General features: G+C 47.0%; 1 protein-coding gene across 1 annotated transcript in view; it reads right to left on the bottom strand.

Moving 5' to 3' along the window:
• LOC140408254 (NACHT, LRR and PYD domains-containing protein 3-like) overlaps positions 1–23886 on the bottom strand; it is a 132573-nt gene that overhangs the window by 67185 nt on the left and 41502 nt on the right. The gene's annotated exons all lie outside the window — the stretch shown is intronic.

Here is a 23886-nt window from a genome sequence, read left to right as displayed (position 1 = left end):
CTGGGCAGAGTTGAAGCAATGGACAGTCTACCTCCCCTGGATACAGTCTAGTCAATGGACAGTGTACCTACCCCTGGACAGTCCAATCAATGGACAGTCTACATACCCTGGACACAGTCTAATCACTGTGCAGTCTATTCACCCCTGGACACAGTCTAATCACTGGACAGTCTCCTTCCCCTAGACACAGTCTAATCATTGGACAGTCAACTTACCCCTGGACAGTCCAATCAATGGACAGTCAACATACCCTGGACACAGTCTAATCAGTGGACAGTCTATTCACCCCTGGACACAGTCTAATCACTGGACAGTCTCCGTCCCCCAGACACAGTCTAATCAATGGACAGTCTACGTAGCCCTGGACACAGTTTAATCAATGGACAGTCTCCGTCCCCTAGACACAGTCTAATCACTGGACAGGCAACTTACCCCAGGACACAGTCTAATCAATGGACAGTCTACGTAGCCCTGGACACAGTTTAATCAATGGACAGTCTACGTGGCCCTGGACACAGTTTAATCAATGGACAGTCTCCGTCCCCTAGACACAGTCTAATCACTGGACAGGCAACTTACCCCAGGACACAGTCTAATCAATGGACAGTCTACGTAGCCCTGGACACAGTCAAATCAATGGACAGCCTCCTGACCCCTGGACACAGTCTAATCAATGGACAGCCTACTTGCCCCTGGACACAGTCTAATCAATGGACAGTCTACTTACCCCTGGACACAGTCTAATCAATGGACAGCCTACTTACCCCTGGACACAGTCTAATCAATGGACAGTCTACATACCACTGGACACAGACTAATCAATGGACAGTCTACTTACCCCTGGACACAGTCGAATCAATGGACAGTCTATTCACCCCTGGACACAGTCTAATCATTGGACAGTCTACATAACCCTGGACACAGTCTAATCAATGGACAGTCTACATACCCCTGGACACAGACTAATCAATGGACAGTCTACTTACCCCTGGACACAGTTTAATCAATGGACAGTCTATTCACCCCTGGACACAGTCTAATCATTGGACAGTCTACATACCCCTGGACACAGTCTAATCAATGGACAGTCTACTTACCACTGGACACAGACTAATCAATGGACAGTCTACTTACCCCTGGACACAGTCTAATCAATGGACAGTCCACATACCCCTGGACACAGTCTAATCAATGGACAGTCTACTTACCCCTGGACACAGACTAATCAATGGACAGTCTACTTACCCCTGGACACAGTCTAATCAATGGACAGTCTATTTACCCCTGGACACAGTCTAATCATTGGACAGTCTACTTACCCCTGGACACAGTCTAATCAATGGACAGTCTATTTACCCCTGGACACAGTCTAATCATTGGACAGTCTACTTACCCCTGGACACAGTCTAATCAATGGACAGCCTCCATGCCCCTGGACACAGTCTATTCAATGGACAGTCTACTTTGCCCTGGACACAGTCTAATGATTGGACAGTCTACTTACCCCTGGACACAGTCTAATCATTGGACAGTCTACTTACCCCTGGACACAGTCTAACCAATGGACAGTCTACTTTGCCCTGGACACAGTCTAATCATTAGACAGTCTACTTTGCCCTGGACACAGTCTAATCATTGGACAGTCTACTTACCCCTGGACACAGTCTAATAATTGGACAGCCTACTTTCCCCGGGACACAGTCTAATCAATGGACAGTCTACGTAGCCCTGGACACAGTCAAATCAATGGACAGCCTCCTGACCCCTGGACACAGTCTAATCAATGGACAGCCTACTTGCCCCTGGACACAGTCTAATCAATGGACAGTCTACTTACCCCTGGACACAGTCTAATCAATGGACAGCCTACTTACCCCTGGACACAGTCTAATCAATGGACAGTCTACATACCACTGGACACAGACTAATCAATGGACAGTCTACTTACCCCTGGACACAGTCGAATCAATGGACAGTCTATTCACCCCTGGACACAGTCTAATCATTGGACAGTCTACATAACCCTGGACACAGTCTAATCAATGGACAGCCACCATGCCCCTGGACACAGTCAATTCAATGGACAGTCTACTTTGCCCTGGACACAGTCTAATGATTGGGCAGTCTATTCACCCCTGGACACAGTCTAATCACGGGACAGTCTATTCACACCTGGACACAGTCTAATCAATGGATACTCTATTCACCCCGGACACAGTCTAATCAATGGACAGTCTATTCACCCCTGGACACAGTCTAATCAATGGACAGTCTACTTACCCCTGGACACAGTCTAATCATTGGACAGCCTACCTACCTTCGGACACAGTCTAATCAATGGACAGTCACCTTAGCCCTGGTCACAGTCTAATCAATGGACAGTCTATTCACCCCTGGTCACAGTCTAATCACTGGACAGTCTATTCATCCCTGGGCACAGGCTAATCATTGGACAGTCTACTTACCCCTGGGCAGAGTTGAAGCAATGGACAGTCTACCTCCCCTGGATACAGTCTAGTCAATGGACAGTGTACCTACCCCTGGACAGTCCAATCAATGGACAGTCTACATACCCTGGACACAGTCTAATCACTGTGCAGTCTATTCACCCCTGGACACAGTCTAATCACTGGACAGTCTCCTTCCCCTAGACACAGTCTAATCATTGGACAGTCAACTTACCCCTGGACAGTCCAATCAATGGACAGTCAACATACCCTGGACACAGTCTAATCAGTGGACAGTCTATTCACCCCTGGACACAGTCTAATCACTGGACAGTCTCCGTCCCCTAGACACAGTCTAATCAATGGACAGTCTACGTAGCCCTGGACACAGTTTAATCAATGGACAGTCTCCGTCCCCTAGACACAGTCTAATCACTGGACAGGCAACTTACCCCAGGACACAGTCTAATCAATGGACAGTCTACGTAGCCCTGGACACAGTTTAATCAATGGACAGTCTACGTGGCCCTGGACACAGTTTAATCAATGGACAGTCTCCGTCCCCTAGACACAGTCTAATCACTGGACAGGCAACTTACCCCAGGACACAGTCTAATCAATGGACAGTCTACGTAGCCCTGGACACAGTCAAATCAATGGACAGCCTACTGACCCCTGGACACAGTCTAATCAATGGACAGCCTACTTGCCCCTGGACACAGTCTAATCAATGGACAGTCTACTTACCCCTGGACACAGTCTAATCAATGGACAGCCTACTTACCCCTGGACACAGTCTAATCAATGGACAGTCTACATACCACTGGACACAGACTAATCAATGGACAGTCTACTTACCCCTGGACACAGTCGAATCAATGGACAGTCTATTCACCCCTGGACACAGTCTAATCATTGGACAGTCTACATAACCCTGGACACAGTCTAATCAATGGACAGTCTACATACCCCTGGACACAGACTAATCAATGGACAGTCTACTTACCCCTGGACACAGTTTAATCAATGGACAGTCTATTCACCCCTGGACACAGTCTAATCATTGGACAGTCTACATACCCCTGGACACAGTCTAATCAATGGACAGTCTACTTACCACTGGACACAGACTAATCAATGGACAGTCTACTTACCCCTGGACACAGTCTAATCAATGGACAGTCCACATACCCCTGGACACAGTCTAATCAATGGACAGTCTACTTACCCCTGGACACAGACTAATCAATGGACAGTCTACTTACCCCTGGACACAGTCTAATCAATGGACAGTCTATTTACCCCTGGACACAGTCTAATCATTGGACAGTCTACTTACCCCTGGACACAGTCTAATCAATGGACAGTCTATTTACCCCTGGACACAGTCTAATCATTGGACAGTCTACTTACCCCTGGACACAGTCTAATCAATGGACAGCCTCCATGCCCCTGGACACAGTCTATTCAATGGACAGTCTACTTTGCCCTGGACACAGTCTAATGATTGGACAGTCTACTTACCCCTGGACACAGTCTAATCATTGGACAGTCTACTTACCCCTGGACACAGTCTAACCAATGGACAGTCTACTTTGCCCTGGACACAGTCTAATCATTAGACAGTCTACTTTGCCCTGGACACAGTCTAATCATTGGACAGTCTACTTACCCCTGGACACAGTCTAATAATTGGACAGCCTACTTTCCCCGGGACACAGTCTAATCAATGGACAGTCTACTTTGCCCTGGACACAGTCTAATCATTGGACAGTCTATTCACTCCTGGACACAGTCTAAACAATGGAGAGCCTACTTGCCCTTGGACACAGTCCAATCAATGGACAGTCTACTTACCCCTGGACGCAGTCTTATCAATGGACAGCCTACTTACCACTGGACACTGTCTAATCAATGGACAGTCTACTTACCTCTGGACACAGTCTAATCAATGGACAGCCTACTTACCCCTGGACATAGGCTAATCATTGGACAGCCTACTTACCCCTGGACACAGTCTAATCAAAGGACAGCCTACTTACCCCTGGACACATTCTAATCAATGGACAGTCTACTTTGCCCTGGACACAGTCTAAACAATGGACAGCCTACTTACCCCTGGACACAGTCTAATCAATGGACTGTCTACTTTGCCCTGGACACAGTCTAATCAATGGACAGTCTACTTACCACTGGACACAGTCTAATCATTGGACAGTCTACTTTGCGCTGGACACAGTCTAATCAATAGACAATCTACTTACCCCTGGACACAGTCTAATCAATGGACAGCCTACTTGCCCCTGGACACAGTCTAATCAATGGACAGTCTACTTACTCCTGGACAAAGTCTAATCAATGGACTGCCTACTTGCCCCTGGACACAGTCTAATCAATGGACAGTCTACTTACCGCTGGACACAGTCTAATCAATGGAATGCCTACTTACCCCTGGACACAGTCTAATCAATGGACAGCCTACTTACCCCTGGACACAGTCAAATCGTTGGACAGTCTACATACCCCTGGACACAGACTAATCAATGGACAACCTACTTACCCCTGGACACAGTCTAATCAATGGACAGCCTACTTACCCCTGGACACAGTCTAATCAATGGACAGTCTACTTACCACTGGGCACAGTCGAATCAATGGACAGTCTATTCACCCCTGGACACAGTCTAATCATTGGACAGTCTACATACCCCTGGACACAGTCTTATCAATGGACAGTCTACTTACCCTTGGACACAGACTAATCAATGGACAGTCTACTTACCCCTGGACACAGTCTAATCAATGGACAGTCTAAATACCCCTGGACACAGTCTAATCATTGGACAGTCTACTTTCCCCTGGACTCATTCTAATCAATGGACAGTCTACTTACCCCTGGACACAGACTCATCAATGGACAGTCTACTTACCCCTGGACACAGCCTAATCAATGGACAGTCTGCATACCCCTGGACACAGTCTAATCAATGGACAGTCAACTTACCCCTGGACACAGACTAATCAATGGACAGTCTACTTACCCCTGGACACAGTCTAATCAATGGACAGTCTACATACTCCAGGACACAGACTAATCAATGGACAGTCTACTTACCCCTAGACACAGTCTAATCAATCGACAGACTACTTACCCCTGGACACAGACTAATCAATGGACAACCTACTTACCCCTGGACACAGTCTAATCAATGGACAGCCTACTTACCCCTGGACACAGTCAAATCGTTGGACAGTCTACATACCCCTGGACACAGACTAATCAATGGACAACCTACTTACCCCTGGACACAGTCTAATCAATGGACAGCCTACTTACCCCTGGACACAGTCTAATCAATGGACAGTCTACTTACCACTGGGCACAGTCGAATCAATGGACAGTCTATTCACCCCTGGACACAGTCTAATCATTGGACAGTCTACATACCCCTGGACACAGTCTTATCAATGGACAGTCTACTTACCCTTGGACACAGACTAATCAATGGACAGTCTACTTACCCCTGGACACAGTCTAATCAATGGACAGTCTAAATACCCCTGGACACAGTCTAATCATTGGACAGTCTACTTTCCCCTGGACTCATTCTAATCAATGGACAGTCTACTTACCCCTGGACACAGACTAATCAATGGACAGTCTACTTACCCCTGGACACAGCCTAATCAATGGACAGTCTGCATACCCCTGGACACAGTCTAATCAATGGACAGTCAACTTACCCCTGGACACAGACTAATCAATGGACAGTCTACTTACCCCTGGACACAGTCTAATCAATGGACAGTCTACATACTCCAGGACACAGACTAATCAATGGACAGTCTACTTACCCCTAGACACAGTCTAATCAATCGACAGACTACTTACCCCTGGACACAGTCTAATCAATGGACAGTCTACATACCCCTGGACACAGTCTAATCATTGGACAGTCTACTTTCCCCTGGACTCATTCTAATCAATGGACAGTCTACTTACCCCTGGACACAGACTAATCAATGGATAGTCTACTTACCCCTGGACACAGTCTAATCAATGGACAGTCTGCATGCCCCTGGACACAGTCTAATCAATGGACAGTCTACATACCCCTGGACACAGACTAATCAATGGAAAGCCTACTTACCACTGGACACAGTCTAATCAATGGACAGTCTATTCACCCCTGGACACACTCTAATCAATGGACTGCCTACCTGCCCCTGGACACAGTCTAATCATTGAACAGTCTGCTTACCCCTGGGCACAGTCTAACCAATGGACAGTCTACTTTGCCCTGGACACAGTCTAATCAATGGACAGTCTACTTTGCCCTGGACACAGTCTAATCATTGGACAGTCTACTTACCCCTGGACACAGTCTAATCATTGGACAGCCTACTTGCTCCTGGACACAGTCTAATCAATGGACAGTCTACTTTGCCCTGGACACAGTCTAATCATTGAACAGTCTACTTACCCCTGGACACAGTCTAATCATTGGACAGTCTACTTACCCCTGGACACAGTCTAATCATTGGACAGTCTACTTACCCCGGGACACAGTCTAATCAATGGACTGTCTACTTTGCCCTGGACACAGTCTAATCATTGGACAGTCTACTTACCCCTGGACACAGTCTAATCATTGGACAGTCTACTTACCCCGGGACACAGTCTAATCAATGGACTGTCTACTTTGCCCTGGACACAGTCTAATCAATGGACAGTCTACTTACCACTGGACACAGTCTAATCAATGGACAGTCTACTTACCCCTGGACACAGCCTAATCAATGGACAGTCTGCATACCCCTGGACACAGTCTAATCAATGGACAGTCTGAATCTCACTGAATCTCAGTGAGACTGAATCGCAGTGTGACTGAATCTCAGTGTGACTGAATCGCAGTGTGACTGAATCTCCCTCAGCATTACTGAATCTCAGTGTGACTGAATGTCCCTCAGCGTTATTGAATCTCAGTGTGACTGAATCTCAGTGTGACTGAATCTCCCTCAGTGTTACTGAATCTCAGTGATACTGAATCTCAGTGTGACTGAATCTCCCTCAGTGTTACTGAATCTCAGTGTGACTGAATCTCAGTGTGACTGAATTGCAGTGTAACTGAATCTCAGTGTGACTGAATCTCAGTGTGACTGAATCTCCCTCAGTGTGACTGAATCTCAGTGTGACTGAATCTCAGTGTGGCTGAATCTCAGTGTGACTGAATCTCAGTGTGGCTGAATCTCAGTGTGACTGAATCTCAGTGTGACTGAATCTCAGTGTTACTGAATCTCAGTGTGGCTGAATCTCAGTGTGTCTGAATCTCAGTGTAACTGAATCTCAGTGTGACTGAATCTCAGTGTGGCTGAATCTCAGTGTGACTGAATCCCAGTGTGACTGAATCTCCCTCAGTGTGACTGAATCTCAATGTGACTGAATCTCAGTGTGACTGAATCTCAGTGTGACTGAATCTCCCTCAGTGTGACTGAATCTCAGTGTGACTGAATCTCAGTGTGGCTGAATATCAGTGTGGCTGAATCTCAGTGTAACTGAATCTCAGTGTGACTGAATCTCAGTGTGGCTGAATCTCAGTGTAACTGAATCTCCCTCAGTGTGACTGAATCTCAGTGTGACTGAATCGCAGTGTGACTGAATCGCAGTGTGACTGAATCTCAGTGTGGCTGAATCTCAGTGTAACTGAATCTCCCTCAGTGTGACTGAATCTCCCGAGTCGATTTCGGCGGCGTGAGAGCAGCTGGTTAGTCAATTTCAGCGGGAGCATTGCGGAAGGAGGTTGCTGGGAGGTAAGTCAACCTTTAAAAGCACTTCTCTTTGCAGGGGCAGGCCAGTCGATTTCGGCGGCGTGAGAGCAGCTGGTTAGTCAATTTCAGCGGGAGCATTGCGGAAGGAGGTTGCTGGGAGGTAAGTCAACCTTTAAAAGCACTTCTCTTTGCAGGGGCAGGGCAGTCGATTTCGGCGGCGTGAGAGCAGCTGGTTAGTCAATTTCAGCGGGAGCATTGCGGAAGGAGGTTGCTGGGAGGTAAGTCAACCTTTAAAAGCACTTCTCTTTGCAGGGGCAGGCCAGTCGATTTCGGCGGGAGTGGAGCTGGCTGGTTAGTCAATTTCAGCAGGAGCTGAGAATTTTTCTTTTTTTTTAAATTAGTTTTTTAGGCGGGATCAGGAAGTCGACCCGCGGACGTCTGGGAAGACCCTCACCAATAAATTCTGGTGGAGAGGAAACCCGAGACACTACACGTGTAGTGTCTCCCACCCGCCCTCCTCCTCTAACCTAATAATAAAACCCATTGGTGTGAGGTAAGTACCATATTTTATTATATTATTGTTATTTTTCAGCCAGATCTTGGTAGAAAGTTAGAGGAATGGCAGGGAAGGGAGTGCAATGTTCCTCCTGCAGGATGTTTGAGGTGAGGGATGCAGTTAGTGTCCCTGCTGATTTTACCTGCAGGAAGTGCTGCCATCTCCAGCTCCTCCAAGACCGAGTTAGGGAACTGGAGCTGGAGTTGGAAGAACTTCGGATCATTCGGGAGGCAGAAGGGGTCATAGATAGCAGCTTCAGGGAATTAGTTACACCAAAGATTGGAGATAGGTGGGTAACTGTAAGGGGGACTGGGAAAAAACAGTCAGTGCAGGGATCCCCTGCGGTCGTTCCCCTGAGAAACAAGTATACCGCTTTGGATACTTGTGGGGGGGACGACTTACCAGGGGTAAGCCATGGGGTATGGGCCTCTGGCACGGAGTCTGTCCCTGTTGCTCAGAAGGGAAGGGGGGAGAGGAGCAGAGCATTAGTAATTGGGGACTCTATAGTCAGGGGCACAGATAGGAGATTTTGTGGGAGCGTGAGAGACTCACGTTTGGTATGTTGCCTCCCAGGTGCAAGGGTACGTGATGTCTCGGATCGTGTTTTCCGGGTCCTTAGGGGGGAGGGGGAGCAGCCCCAAGTCGTGGTCCACATTGGCACCAACGACATAGGTAGGAAAGGGGACAAGGATGTCAGGCAGGCTTTCAGGGAGCTAGGATGGAAGCTCAGAACTAGAACAAACAGAGTTGTTATCTCTGGGTTGTTGCCCGTGCCACGTGATAGTGAGATGAGGAATAGGGAGAGAGAGCATTTAAACACGTGGCTACAGGGATGGTGCAGGCGGGAGGGTTTCAGATTTTTGGATAACTGGGGCTCTTTCTGGGGAAGGTGGGACCTCTACAGACAGGATGGTCTACATCTGAACCTGAGGGGCACAAATATCCTGGGGGGGGAGATTTGTTAGTGCTCTTTGGGGGGGTTTAAACTAATGCAGCAGGGGCATGGGAACCTGGATTGTAGTTTTAGGGTAAGGGAGAATGAGAGTATAGAGGTCAGGAGCACAGATTTGACGTCGCAGGAGGGGGCCAGCGTTCAGGTAGGTGGTTTGAAGTGTGTCTACTTCAATGCCAGGAGTATACGAAACAAGGTAGAGGAACTGGCAGCATGGGTTGGTACCTGGGACTTCGATGTTGTGGCCATTTCGGAGACATGGATAGAGCAGGGACAGGAATGGATGTTGCAGGTTCCGGGGTTTAGGTGTTTTAGTAAGCTCAGAGAAGGAGGCAAAAGAGGGGGAGGTGTGGCGCTGCTAGTCAAGAGCAGTATTACGGTGGCGGAGAGGATGCTAGATGGGGACTCTTCTTCCGAGGTAGTATGGGCTGAAGTTAGAAACAGGAAAGGAGAGGTCACCCTGTTGGGAGTTTTTTATAGGCCTCCTAATAGTTCTAGGGATGTAGAGGAAAGGATGGCGAAGATGATTCTGGATATGAGCGAAAGTAACAGGGTAGTTATTATGGGAGACTTTAACTTTCCAAATATTGACTGGAAAATATATAGTTCGAGTACAATAGATGGGTCGTTTTTTGTACAGTGTGTGCAGGAGGGTTTCCTGAAACAATATGTTGACAGGCCAACAAGAGGCGAGGCCACATTGGATTTGGTTTTGGGTAATGAACCAGGCCAGGTGTTGGATTTGGAGGTAGGAGAGCACTTTGGGGACAGTGACCACAATTCGGTGACGTTTACGTTAATGATGGAAAGGGATAAGTATACACCGCAGGGCAAGAGTTATAGCTGGGGGAAGGGCAATTATGATGCCATTAGACGTGACTTGGGGGGGATAAGGTGGAGAAGTAGGCTGCAAGTGTTGGGCACACTGGATAAGTGGGGCTTGTTCAAGGATCAGCTACTGCGTGTTCTTGATAAGTATGTACCGGTCAGACAGGGAGGAAGGCGTCGAGCGAGGGAACCGTGGTTTACCAAGGAAGTGGAATCTCTTGTTAAGAGGAAGAAGAAGGCCTATGTGAAGATGAGGTGTGAAGTTTCAGTTGGGGCGATGGATAGTTACAAGGTAGCGAGGAAGGATCTAAAGAGAGAGCTAAGACGAGCAAGGAGGGGACATGAGAAGTATTTGGCAGGAAGGATCAAGGAAAACCCAAAAGCTTTCTATAGGTATGTCAGGAATAAGCGAATGACTAGGGAAAGAGTAGGACCAGTCAAGGACAGGGATGGGAAATTGTGTGTGGCGTCTGAAGAGATAGGCGAGATACTAAATGAATATTTTTCGTCAGTATTCACTCAGGAAAAAGATAATGTTGTGGAGGAGAATGCTGAGCCCCAGGCTAATAGAATAGATGGCATTGAGGTACGTAGGGAAGAGGTGTTGGCAATTCTGGACAGGCTGAAAATAGATAAGTCCCCGGGACCTGATGGGATTTATCCTAGGATTCTATGGGAGGCCAGGGAAGAGATTGCTGGACCTTTGGCTTTGATTTTTATGTCATCATTGGCTACAGGAACAGTGCCAGAGGACTGGAGGACAGCAAATGTGGTCCCTTTGTTCAAAAAGGGGAGCAGAGACAACCCCGGCAACTATAGACCGGTGAGCCTCACGTCTGTAGTGGGTAAAGTCTTGGAGGGGATTATAAGGGACAAGATTTATAATCATCTAGATAGGAATAATATGATCAGGGATAGTCAGCATGGCTTTGTGAAGGGTAGGTCATGCCTCACAAACCTTATTGAGTTCTTTGAGAAGGTGACTGAACAGGTAGATGAGGGTAGAGCAGTTGATGTGGTGTATATGGATTTCAGCAAAGCGTTTGATAAGGTTCCCCACGGTAGGCTATTGCAAAAATACGGAGGCTGGGGATTGAGGGTGATTTAGAGATGTGGATCAGAAATTGGCTAGCTGAAAGAAGACAGAGGGTGGTGGTTGATGGGAAATGTTCAGAATGGAGTACAGTCACAAGTGGAGTACCACAAGGATCTGTTCTGGGGCCGTTGCTGTTTGTCATTTTTATCAATGACCGAGAGGAAGGCGCAGAAGGGTGGGTGAGTAAATTTGCAGACGATACTAAAGTCGGTGGTGTTGTCGATAGTGTGGAAGGATGTAGCAGGTTACAGAGGGATATAGATAAGCTGCAGAGCTGGGCTGAGAGGTGGCAAATGGAGTTTAATGTAGAGAAGTGTGAGGTGATTCACTTTGGAAGGAATAACAGGAATGCGGAATATTTGGCTAATGGTAAAGTTCTTGAAAGTGTGGCTGAGCAGAGGGATCTAGGTGTCCATGTACATAGATCCCTGAAAGTTGCCACCCAGGTTGATAGGGTTGTGAAGAAGGCCTATGGAGTGTTGGCCTTTATTGGTAGAGGGATTGAGTTCCGGAGTCGGGAGGTCATGTTGCAGCTGTACAGAACTCTGGTCCGGCCGCATTTGGAGTATTGCGTACAGTTCTGGTCACCGCATTATAGGAAGGACGTGGAGGCTTTGGAGCGGGTGCAGAGGAGATTTACCAGGATGTTGCCTGGTATGGAGGGAAAATCTTATGAGGAAAGGCTGACGGACTTGAGGTTGTTTTCGTTGGAGAGAAGAAGGTTAAGAGGAGACTTAATAGAGGCATACAAAATGATCAGGGGGTTGGATAGGGTGGACAGTGAGAGCCTTCTCCCGCGGATGATAATGGCTGGCACGAGGGGACATAACTTTAAACTGAGGGGTAATAGATATAGGACAGAGGTCAGAGGTACGTTCTTTACGCAAAGAGTAGTGAGGCCGTGGAATGCCCTACCTGCTACAGGAGTGAACTCGCCAACATTGAGGGCATTTAAAAGTTTATTGGATAAACATATGGATGATAATGGCATAGTGTAGGTTAGATGGCTTTTGTTTCGGTGCAACATCGTGGGCCGAAGGGCCTGTACTGCGCTGTATTGTTCTATGTTCTATGTTCTATTGGACAGTCTACTTTGCACTGGACACAGTCTAATCAATGGACAGTCTACTTACCCCTGGACACAGTCTAATCAATGGACAGCCTACTTGCCCCTGGACACAGTCTAATCAATGGACAGTCTACTTATTCCTGGACAAAGTCTAATCAATGGACTGCCTACTTGCCCCTGGACACAGTCTAATCAATGGACAGTCTACTTACCCCTGGACACAGTCTAATCAATGGAATGCCTACTTATCCCTGGACACAGCCTAATCAATGGACAGCCTACTTACCCCTGGACACAGTCAAATCAATGGACAGACTACATACCCCTGGACACAGACTAATCAATGGACAACCTACTTACCCCTGGACACAGTCTAATCAATGGACAGCCTACTTACCCCTGGACACAGTCTAATCAATGGACAGTCTACATACCCCTGGACACAGAGTAATCAATGGACAGTCTACTTACCCCTGGACACAGTCGAATCAATGGACAGTCTATTCACCCCTGGACACAGTCTAATCATTGGACAGTCTACATACCCCTGGACACAGTCTTATCAATGGACAGTCTACTTCACCTTGGACACAGACTAATCAATGGACACTCTAGTTACCCCTGGACACAGTCTAATTAATGGACAGTCTACATACCCCTGGACACAGTCTAATCATTGGACAGTCTACTTTCCCCTGGACTCATTCTAATCAATGGACAGTCTACTTACCCCTGGACACAGACTAATCAATGGACAGTCTACTTACCCCTGGACACAGTCTAATCAATGGACAGTCTACATACTCCAGGACACAGACTAATCAATGGACAGTCTACTTACCCCTAGACACAGTCTAATCAATCGACAGACTACTTACCCCTGGACACAGTCTAATCAATGGACAGTCTACATACCCCTGGACACAGAGTAATCAATGGACAGTCTACTTACCCCTGGACACAGTCTGATCAATGGACAGCCTCCATGCCCCTGGACACAGTCTAATCAATGGACAGTCTACTTTGCCCTGGAAACAGTCTAATGATTGGACAGTCTACTTACCACTGGACACAGTCTAATCATTGGACAGTCTACTTACCCCTGGACACAGTCTAACAAATGGACAGTCTACTTTGCCCTGGACACAGTCTAATCAATGGACAGTCTACTTTGCCCTGGAAACAGTCTAATCATTGGACAGTCTATTCACCCCTGGACACAGTCTAATCAATGGAGAGCCTACTTGCCCCTGGACACAGTCTAATCAATGGACAGCCTACTTACCCCTGGACACAGTCTAATCAATTGACAGTCTACTTACCCCTGGACACAGTCTAATCAATGGACAGTCTACTTACCCCTGGACACAGTCTAATCAATGGACAGTCTACTTACCCCTGGACGCCGTCTAATCAATGGACAGCCTACTTACCACTGGACACTGTCTAATCAATGGACAGTCTATTCACGCCTGGACACAGTCTAATCAATGGACAGCCTACTTGCCCCTGGACACAGTCTAATCAATGGACAGCCTACTTACCCATGGACACATTCTAATCAATGGACAGCCTACTTTGCCCTGGACACAGTCTAATCAATGGACAGCCTACTTACCCCTGGACACAGTCTAATCAATGGACAGTCTACTTTGCCCTGTACACAGTCTAATCAATGGACAGTCTACTTACCATTGGACACAGTCTAATCATTGGACAGTCTACTTTGCGCTGGACACAGTCTAATCAATGGATAGTCTACTTACCCCGGGACACAGTCTAATCAATGGACAGCCTACTTGCCCCTGGACACAGTCTAATCAATGGACTGCCTACTTGCCCCTGGACACAGTCTAATGAATGGAAAGTCTACTTACCCCTGGACACAGTCTAATCAATGGACAGCCTACTTACCCCTGGACACAGTCTAATCAATGGACAGTCTACATACCCCTGGACACAGACTAATCAATCGACAGTCTACTTACCCCTGGACACAGTCGAATCAATGGACAGTCTATTCACCCCTGGACACAGTCTAATCATTGGACAGTCTACATAACCCTGGACACAGTCTAATCAATGGACAGTCTACATACCCCTGGACACAGACTAATCAATGGACAGTCTACTTACCCCTGGACACAGTTGAATCAATGGACAGTCTATTCACCCTTGGACACAGTCTAATCATTGGACAGTCTACATACCCCTGGACACAGTCTAATCAATGGACAGTCTACTTACTCCTGGACACAGACTAATCAATGGACAGTCTACTTACCCCTGGACACAGTCTAATCAATGGACGGTCTACATACCCCTGGACACAGTCTAATCAATGGACAGCCTCCATGCCCATGGACACAGTCTAATCAATGGACAGACTACTTTGCCCTGGACACAGTCTAATGATTGGACAATCTACTTACCCCTGGACACAGTCTAATAATTGGACAGTCTACTTACCCCTGGACACAGTCTAACCAATGGACAGTCTACTTTGCCCTGGACACAGTCTAATCAATGGACAGTCTACTTTGCCCTGGACACAGGCTAATCATTGGACAGTCTACTTACCCCTGGACACAGTCTAATCATTGGACAGCCTACTTGCCCCTGGACACATTCTAATCAATAGGCAGTCTACTTTGCCCTGGACACAGTCTAATCATTGGACAGTCTATTAACCCCTGGACACAGTCTAAACAATGGAGAGCCTTCTTGCCCCTGGACATAGGCTAATCATTGGACAGCCTACTTACCCCTGGACACAGTCTAATCAAAGGACAGCCTACTTACCCCTGGACACATTCTAATCAATGGACAGTCTACTTTGCCCTGGACACAGTCTAATCAATGGACAGCCTACTTACCCCTGGACACAGTCTAATCAATGGACTGTCTACTTTGCCCTGGACACAGTCTAATCATTGGACAGTCTACTTTCCCCTGGACTCATTCTAATCAATGGACAGTCTACTTACCCCTGGACACAGACTAATCAATGGACAGTCTACTTACCCCTGGACACAGCCTAATCAATGGACAGTCTGCATACCCCTGGACACAGTCTAATCAATGGACAGTCTACTTACCCCTGGACACAGACTAATCAATGCACAGTCTCCTTACCCCTGGACACAGTCTAATCAATGGACAGCCTACTTATCCCTGGACACAGTCTAATCAATGGACAGTCTACATACCCCTGGACACAGACTAATCAATGGACAACCTACTTACCCCTGGACACAGTCTAATCAATGGACAGTCTACTTACCCCTGGACACAGTCTAATCAATGGACAGCCTACTTGCCCCTGGACACAGTCTAATCAATGGACAGTCTACTTACTCCTGGACAAAGTCTAATCAATGGACTGCCTACTTGCCCCTGGACACAGTCTAATCAATGGACAGTCTACTTACCCCTGGACACAGTCTAATCAATGGAATGCCTACTTACCCCTGGACACAGTCTAATCAATGGACAGCCTACTTACCCCTGGACACAGTCAAATCAATGGACAGTCTACATACCCCTGGACACAGACTAATCAATGGACAACCTACTTACCCCTGGACACAGTCTAATCAATGGACAGCCTACTTACCCCTGGATACAGTCTAATCAATGGACAGTCTACATACCCCTGGATACAGAGTAATCAATGGACAGTCTATTCAGCCCTGGACACAGTCTAATCATTGGACAGTCTACATACCCCTGGACACAGTCTTATCAATGGACAGTCTACTTACCCTTGGACACAGACTAATCAATGGACAGTCTACTTCCCCCTGGACACAGTCTAATCAATGGACAGTCTACATACCCCTGGACACAGTCTAATCATTGGACAGTCTACTTTCCCCTGGACTCATTCTAATCAATGGACAGTCTACTTACCCCTGGACACAGACTAATCAATGGACAGTCTATTTACCCCTGGACACAGCCTAATCAATGGACAGTCTGCATACCCCTGGACACAGTCTAATCAATGGACAGTCTACTTACCCCTGGACACAGACTAATCAATGGAAAGTCTACTTACCCCTGGACACAGTCTAATCAATGGACAGTCTACATACTCCAGGACACAGACTAATCAATGGACAGTCTACTTACCCCTAGACACAGTCTAATCAATCGACAGACTACTTACCCCTGGACACAGTCTAATCAATGGACAGTCTACATACCCCTGGACACAGTCTAATCATTGGACAGACTACTTTCCCCTGGACTCATTCTAATCAATGGACAGTCTACTTACCCCTGGACACAGACTAATCAATGGATAGTCTACTTACCCCTGGACACAGTCTAATCAATGGACAGTCTGCATACCCCTGGACACAGTCTAATCAATGGACAGTCTACATACCCCTGGACACAGTCTAATCAATGGACAGCCTACTTACCCCTGGACACAGTCTAATCAATGGACAGTCTACTTACTCCTGGACAAAGTCTAATCAATGGACTGCCTACTTGCCCCTGGACACAGTCTAATCAATGGACAGTCTAGTTACCCCTGGACACAGTTTAATCAATGGAATGCCTACTTACCCCTGGACACAGTCTAATCAATGGATAGCCTACTTACCCCTGGACACAGTCAAATCAATGGACAGTCTACATACCCCTGGACACAGACTAATCAATGGACAACCTACTTACCCCTGGACACAGTCTAATCAATGGACAGCCTACTTACCCCTGGACACAGTCTAATCAATGGACAGTCTACATACCCCTGGACACAGAGTAATCAATGGACAGTCTACTTACCCCTGGACACAGTCGAATCAATGGACAGTCTATTCACCCCTGGACACAGTCTAATCATTGGACAGTCTACATACCCCTGGACACAGTCTTATCAATGGACAGTCTACTTACCCTTGGACACAGACTAATCAATGGACAGTCTACTTACCCCTGGACACAGATAATCAATGGGCAGTCTACTTACCCCTGGACGCCGTCTAATCAATGGACAGCCTACTTACCACTGGACACTGTCTAATCAATGGACAGTCTATTCACGCCTGGACACAGTCTAATCAATGGACAGCCTACTTGCCCCTGGACACAGTCTAATCATTGGACAGTCTACTTTCCCCTGGACTCATTCTAATCAATGGACAGTCTACTTACCCCTGGACACAGTCTAATCAATGGACAGTCTACATACCCCTGGACACAGTCTAATCAATGGACAGCCTCCATGCCCATGGACACAGTCTAATCAATGGACAGACTACTTTGCACTGGACACAGTCTAATGATTGGACAATCTACTTACCCCTGGACACAGTCTAATAATTGGACAGTCTACTTACCCCTGGACACAGTCTAACCAATGGACAGTCTACTTTGCCCTGGACACAGTCTAATCAATGGACAGTCTACTTTGCCCTGGACACAGGCTAATCATTGGACAGTCTACTTACCCCTGGACACAGTCTAATCATTGGACAGCCTACTTGCACCTCGACACATTCTAATCAATGGGCAGTCTACTTTGCCCTGGACACAGTCTAATCATTGGACAGTCTATTCGCCCCTGGACACAGTCTAAATAATGGAGAGCCTACTTGCCCCTGGACACAGTCTAAATAATGGAGAGCCTACTTGCCCCTGGACACAGTCTAATCAATGGACAGTCTACTTACCCCTGGACACAGTCTGACCAATGGACAGTCTACTTTGCCCTGGACACAGTCTAATCATTGGAGAGTCTACTTACCCCTGGACACAGTCTAATCATTGGACAGCCTACTTTGCCCTGGACACAGTCTAATCAATGGACAGTCTACTTTGCCCTGGAAACAGTCTAATCATTGGACAGTCTATTCACCCCTGGACACAGTCTAATCAATGGAGAGCCTACTTGCACCTGGACACAGTCAAATCAATGGACAGTCTACTTACCCCTGGACAAAGTCTAATCAATGGACAGCCTACTTACCCCTGGACACAGTCTAATCAATGGACAGTCTACTTACCCCTGGACACAGTCTAATCAATGGACAGTCTACTTACCCTTGGACACAGTCTAAACAATGGACAGTCTACTTACCCCTGGACGCAGTCTAATCAATGGACAGCCTACGTACCACTGGACACTGTCTAATCAATGGACAGTCTATTCACGCCTGGACACAGTCTAATCAATGGACAGCCTACTTACCCCTGGACATAGGCTAATCATTGGACTGCCTACTTGCCCCTGGACACAGTCTAATCAATGGACAGTCTACTTACCCCTGGACACAGCCTAATCAATGGACAGCCTACTTACCCCTGGACACAGTCTAATCAATGGACAGTCTACATACCCCTGGACACAGACTAATCAATGGACAGTCTACTTACCCCTGGACACAGTCTAATCAATGGACAGTCTACATACCCCTGGACACAGTCTAATCATTGGGCAGTCTACTTTCCCCTGGACTCATTCTAATCAATGGACAGTCTACTTACCCCTGGACACAGACTAATCAATGGACAGTTTACTGACCCCTGGACACAGTCGAATCAATGGACAGTCTATTCACCCCTGGACACAGTCTAATCATTGGACACTCTACAGACATCTGGACACAGTCTAATCAATGGACAGTCTACTTACCCCTGGACACAGTCTAATCATTGGACAGCCTCCATGCCCATGGACACAGTCTAATCAATGGACAGACTACTTTGCCCTGGACACAGTCTAATGATTGGACAGTCTACTTATCCCTGGACACAGTCTAATAATTGGACAGTCTACTTACCCCTGGACACAGTCTGACCAATGGACAGTCTACTTTGCCCTGGACACAGTCTAATCATTGGAGAGTCTACTTACCCCTGGACACAGTCTAATCATTGGACAGCCTACTTTGCCCTGGACACAGTCTAATCAATGGAATGTCTACTTTGCCCTGGAAACAGTCTAATCATTGGACAGTCTATTCACCCCTGGACACAGTCTAATCAATGGAGAGCCTACTTGCACCTGGACACAGTCAAATCAATGGACAGTCTACTTACCCCTGGACAAAGTCTAATCAATGGACAGCCTACTTACCCCTGGACACAGTCTAATCAATGGACAGTCTACTTACCCCTGGACACAGTCTAATCAATGGACAGTCTACTTACCCTTGGAAACAGTCTAAACAATGGACAGTCTACTTACCCCTGGACGCAGTCTAATCAATGGACAGCCTACTTACCACTGGACACTGTCTAATCAATGGACAGTCTATTCACGCCTGGACACAGTCTAATCAATGGACAGCCTACTTACCCCTGGACATAGGCTAATCATTGGACAGTCTACTTACCCCTGGACACAGTCTAATCAATGGACAGCCTACTTACCCATGGACACATTCTAATCAATGGACAGTCTACTTTGCCCTGGACACAGTCTAATCAATGGACAGCCTACTTACCCCTGGACACAGTCTAATCAATGGACAGTCTACTTTGCCCTGTACACAGTCTAATCAATGGACAGTCTACTTACCACTGGACACAGTCTAATCATTGGACAGTCTACTTTCAGCTGGACACAGTCTAATCAATGGACAGTCTACTTGCCCCCGGACACAGTCTAATCAATGGACTGCCTACTTGCCCCTGGACACAGTCTAATCAATGGAAAGTCTACTTACCCCTGGACACAGTCTAATCAATGGACAGTCTTCTTACCCCTGGATACAGTCTAATCAATGGACAGCCTACTTGCCCCTGGACACAGTCTAATCAATGGACTGCCTACTTGCCCCTGGACACAGTCTAATCAATGGACAGCCTACTTACCACTGGACACTGTCTAATCAATGGACAGTCTATTCACGCCTGGACACAGTCTAATCAATGGACAGCCTACTTGCCCCTGGACACAGTCTAATCAATGGATAGTCTACTTACCCCTGGACACAGTCTAATCAATGGACAGCCTACTTACCCCTGGACATAGGCTAATCATTGGACAGCCTACTTACCCCTGGACACAGTCTAATCAATGGACAGTCTACATACCCCTGGACACAGATTAATCAATGGACAGCGTACTTACCCTGGACACAGTCTAATCAATGGACAGTCTACTTTGCCCTGGACACAGTCTAATCAATGGACAGTCTACTTACCGCTGGACACAGTCTAATCATTGGACAGTCTACTTTGCGCTGGACACAGTCTAATCAATGGACAGTCTACTTACCCCTGGACACAGTCTAATCAATGGACAGTCTACTTACCCCTGGACACAGTCTAATCAATGGACTGCCTACTTGCCCCTGGACACAGTCTAATCAATGGACAGTCTACATACCCCTGGACACAGTCTAATCAATGGACAGCCTACTTACCCCTGGACACAGTCTAATCAATGGACAGTCTACATACCCCTGGACACAGACTAATCAATGGACAGTCTACTTACCCCTGGACACAGTCTAATCAATGGACAGTTTACATACCCCTGGACACAGTCTAATCATTGGACAGTCTACTTTCCCCTGGACTCATTCTAATCAATGGACATTCTACTTGCCCCTGGACACAGACTAATCAATGGACAGTCTACTTACCCCTGGACACAGTCTAATCAATGGACAGTCTACTTATCCCTGGACACAGACTAATCAATGGACAGTTTTCTTACCCCTGGACACAGTCTAATCATTGAACAGTCTACTTACCCCTGGACACAGTCTAGTCATTGGACAGTCTACTTACCCCTGGACACAGTCTAATCATTGGACAGTCTACTTACCCCTGGACACAGTCTAATCATTGAACAGTCTACTTACCCCTGGACACAGTCTAATCATTGGACAGTCTACTTACCCCTGGACACAGTCTAATCATTGGACAGTCTACTTACCCCTGGACACAGTCTAATCAATGGACAGCCTCCATGCCCATGGACACAGTCTAATCAATGGACAGACTACTTTGCCCTGGACACAGTCTAATGATTGGACAGTCTACTTACCCCTGGACACAGTCTAATAATTGGACAGTCTACTTACCCCTGGACACAGTCTGACCAATGGACACTCTACTTTGCCCTGGACACAGTCTAATCATTGGACAGTCTACTTACCCCTGGACACAGTCTAATCATTGGACAGCCTACTTGCCCCTGGACACATTCTAATCAATGGGCAGTCTACTTTTCCCTGGACACAGTCTAATCATTGGACAGTCTATTCACCCCTGGACACAGCCTAAACAATGGAGAGCCTACTTGCCCCTGGACACAGTCTAATCAATGGACAGTCTACTTACCCATGGACACAGTCTAATCAATGGACAGTCTACTTACCCCTGGACACAGTCTATTCAATGGACAGTCTACTTACCACTGGACACAGTCTAATCAATGGACAGTCTACTTACCCCTGGACACAGTCTAATCAATGGACAGCCTACTTACCACTGGACACTGTCTAATCAATGGACAGCCTATTCACCCCTGGACACAGTCTAATCAATGGACAGCCTACTTGCCCCTGGACACAGTCTAATCAATGGACAGTCTACTTACCCCTGAAAACAGTCCAATCAATGGACAGCCTACTTACCCCTGGACACAGTCTAATCAATGGACAGCCTACTTACCACTGGACACTGTTTAATCAATGGACAGTCTATTCCCGCCTGGACACAGTCTAATCAATGGACAGCCTACTTGCCCCTGGACACAGTCTAATCAATGGATAGTCTACTTACCCCTGTACACAGTCTAATCAATGGACAGCCTACTTACCCCTGGACATAGGCTAATCATTGGACAGCCTACTTACCCCTGGACACAGTCTAATCAATGGACAGTCTACATACCCCTGGACACAGATTAATCAATGGACAGCCTACTTACCCCTGGACACAGTCTAATCAATGGACAGTCTACTTTGCCCTGGACACAGTCTAATCAATGGACAGTCTACTTACCGCTGGACACAGTCTAATCATTGGACAGTCTACTTTGCGCTGGACACAGTCTAATCAATGGACAGTCTACTTACCCCTGGACACAGTCTAATCAATGGACATCCTACTTGCCCCTCGACACAGTCTAATCAATGGACAGTCTACTTACCCCTGGACACAGTCTAATCAATGGACTGCCTACTTCCCCCTGGACACAGTCTAATCAATGGACAGTCTACTTACCCCTGGACACAGTCTAATCAACGGACAGCCTACTTACCCCTGGACACAGTCTAATCAATGGACAGTCTACATACCCCTGGACACAGACTAATCAATGGACAGTCTACTGACCCCTGGACACAGTCTAATCAATGGACTGTCTACATACCCCTGGACACTGTCTAATCATTGGACAGTCTACTTTCCCCTGGACTCATTCTAATCAATGGACAGTCTACTTGCCCCTGGACACAGACTAATCAATGGACAGTCTACATACCTCTGGACACAGTCGAATCAATGGACAGTCTATTCACCCCTGGACACAGTCTAATCATTGGACACTCTACATACATCTGGACACAGTCTAATCAATGGACAGTCTACTTATCCCTGGACACAGACTAATCAATGGACAGTCTACTTACCCCTGGACACAGTCTAATCATTGAACAGTCTACTTACCCCTGGACACAGTCTAATCATTGGACAGTCTACTTACCCCTGGACACAGTCTAATCATTGGACAGTCTACTTACCCCTGGACACAGTCTAATCAATGGACAGCCTCCATGCCCATGGACACAGTCTAATCAATGGACAGACTACTTTGCCCTGGACACAGTCTAATGATTGGACAGTCTTCTTACCCCTGGACACAGTCTAATAATTGGACAGTCTACTTACCCCTGGACACAGTCTGACCAATGGACAGTCTACTTTGCCCTGGACACAGTCTAATCATTGCACAGTCTACTTACCCCTGGACACAGTCTAATCATTGGACAGCCTACTTGCCCCTGGACACATTCTAATCAATGGGCAGTCTACTTTGCCCTGGACACAGTCTAATCATTGGACAGTCTATTCACCCCTGGACACAGCCTAAACAATGGAGAGCCTACTTGCCCCTGGACACAGTCTAATCAATGGACAGTCTACTTACCCCTGGACACAGTCTAATCAATGGACAGCCTACTTACCCCTGGA

Source organism: Scyliorhinus torazame, chromosome 3 (genome assembly GCF_047496885.1).
Source record: "Scyliorhinus torazame isolate Kashiwa2021f chromosome 3, sScyTor2.1, whole genome shotgun sequence".
NCBI lineage: Eukaryota > Metazoa > Chordata > Chondrichthyes > Carcharhiniformes > Scyliorhinidae > Scyliorhinus > Scyliorhinus torazame.
This window is presented reverse-complemented; position numbering and strand designations above follow the sequence as displayed.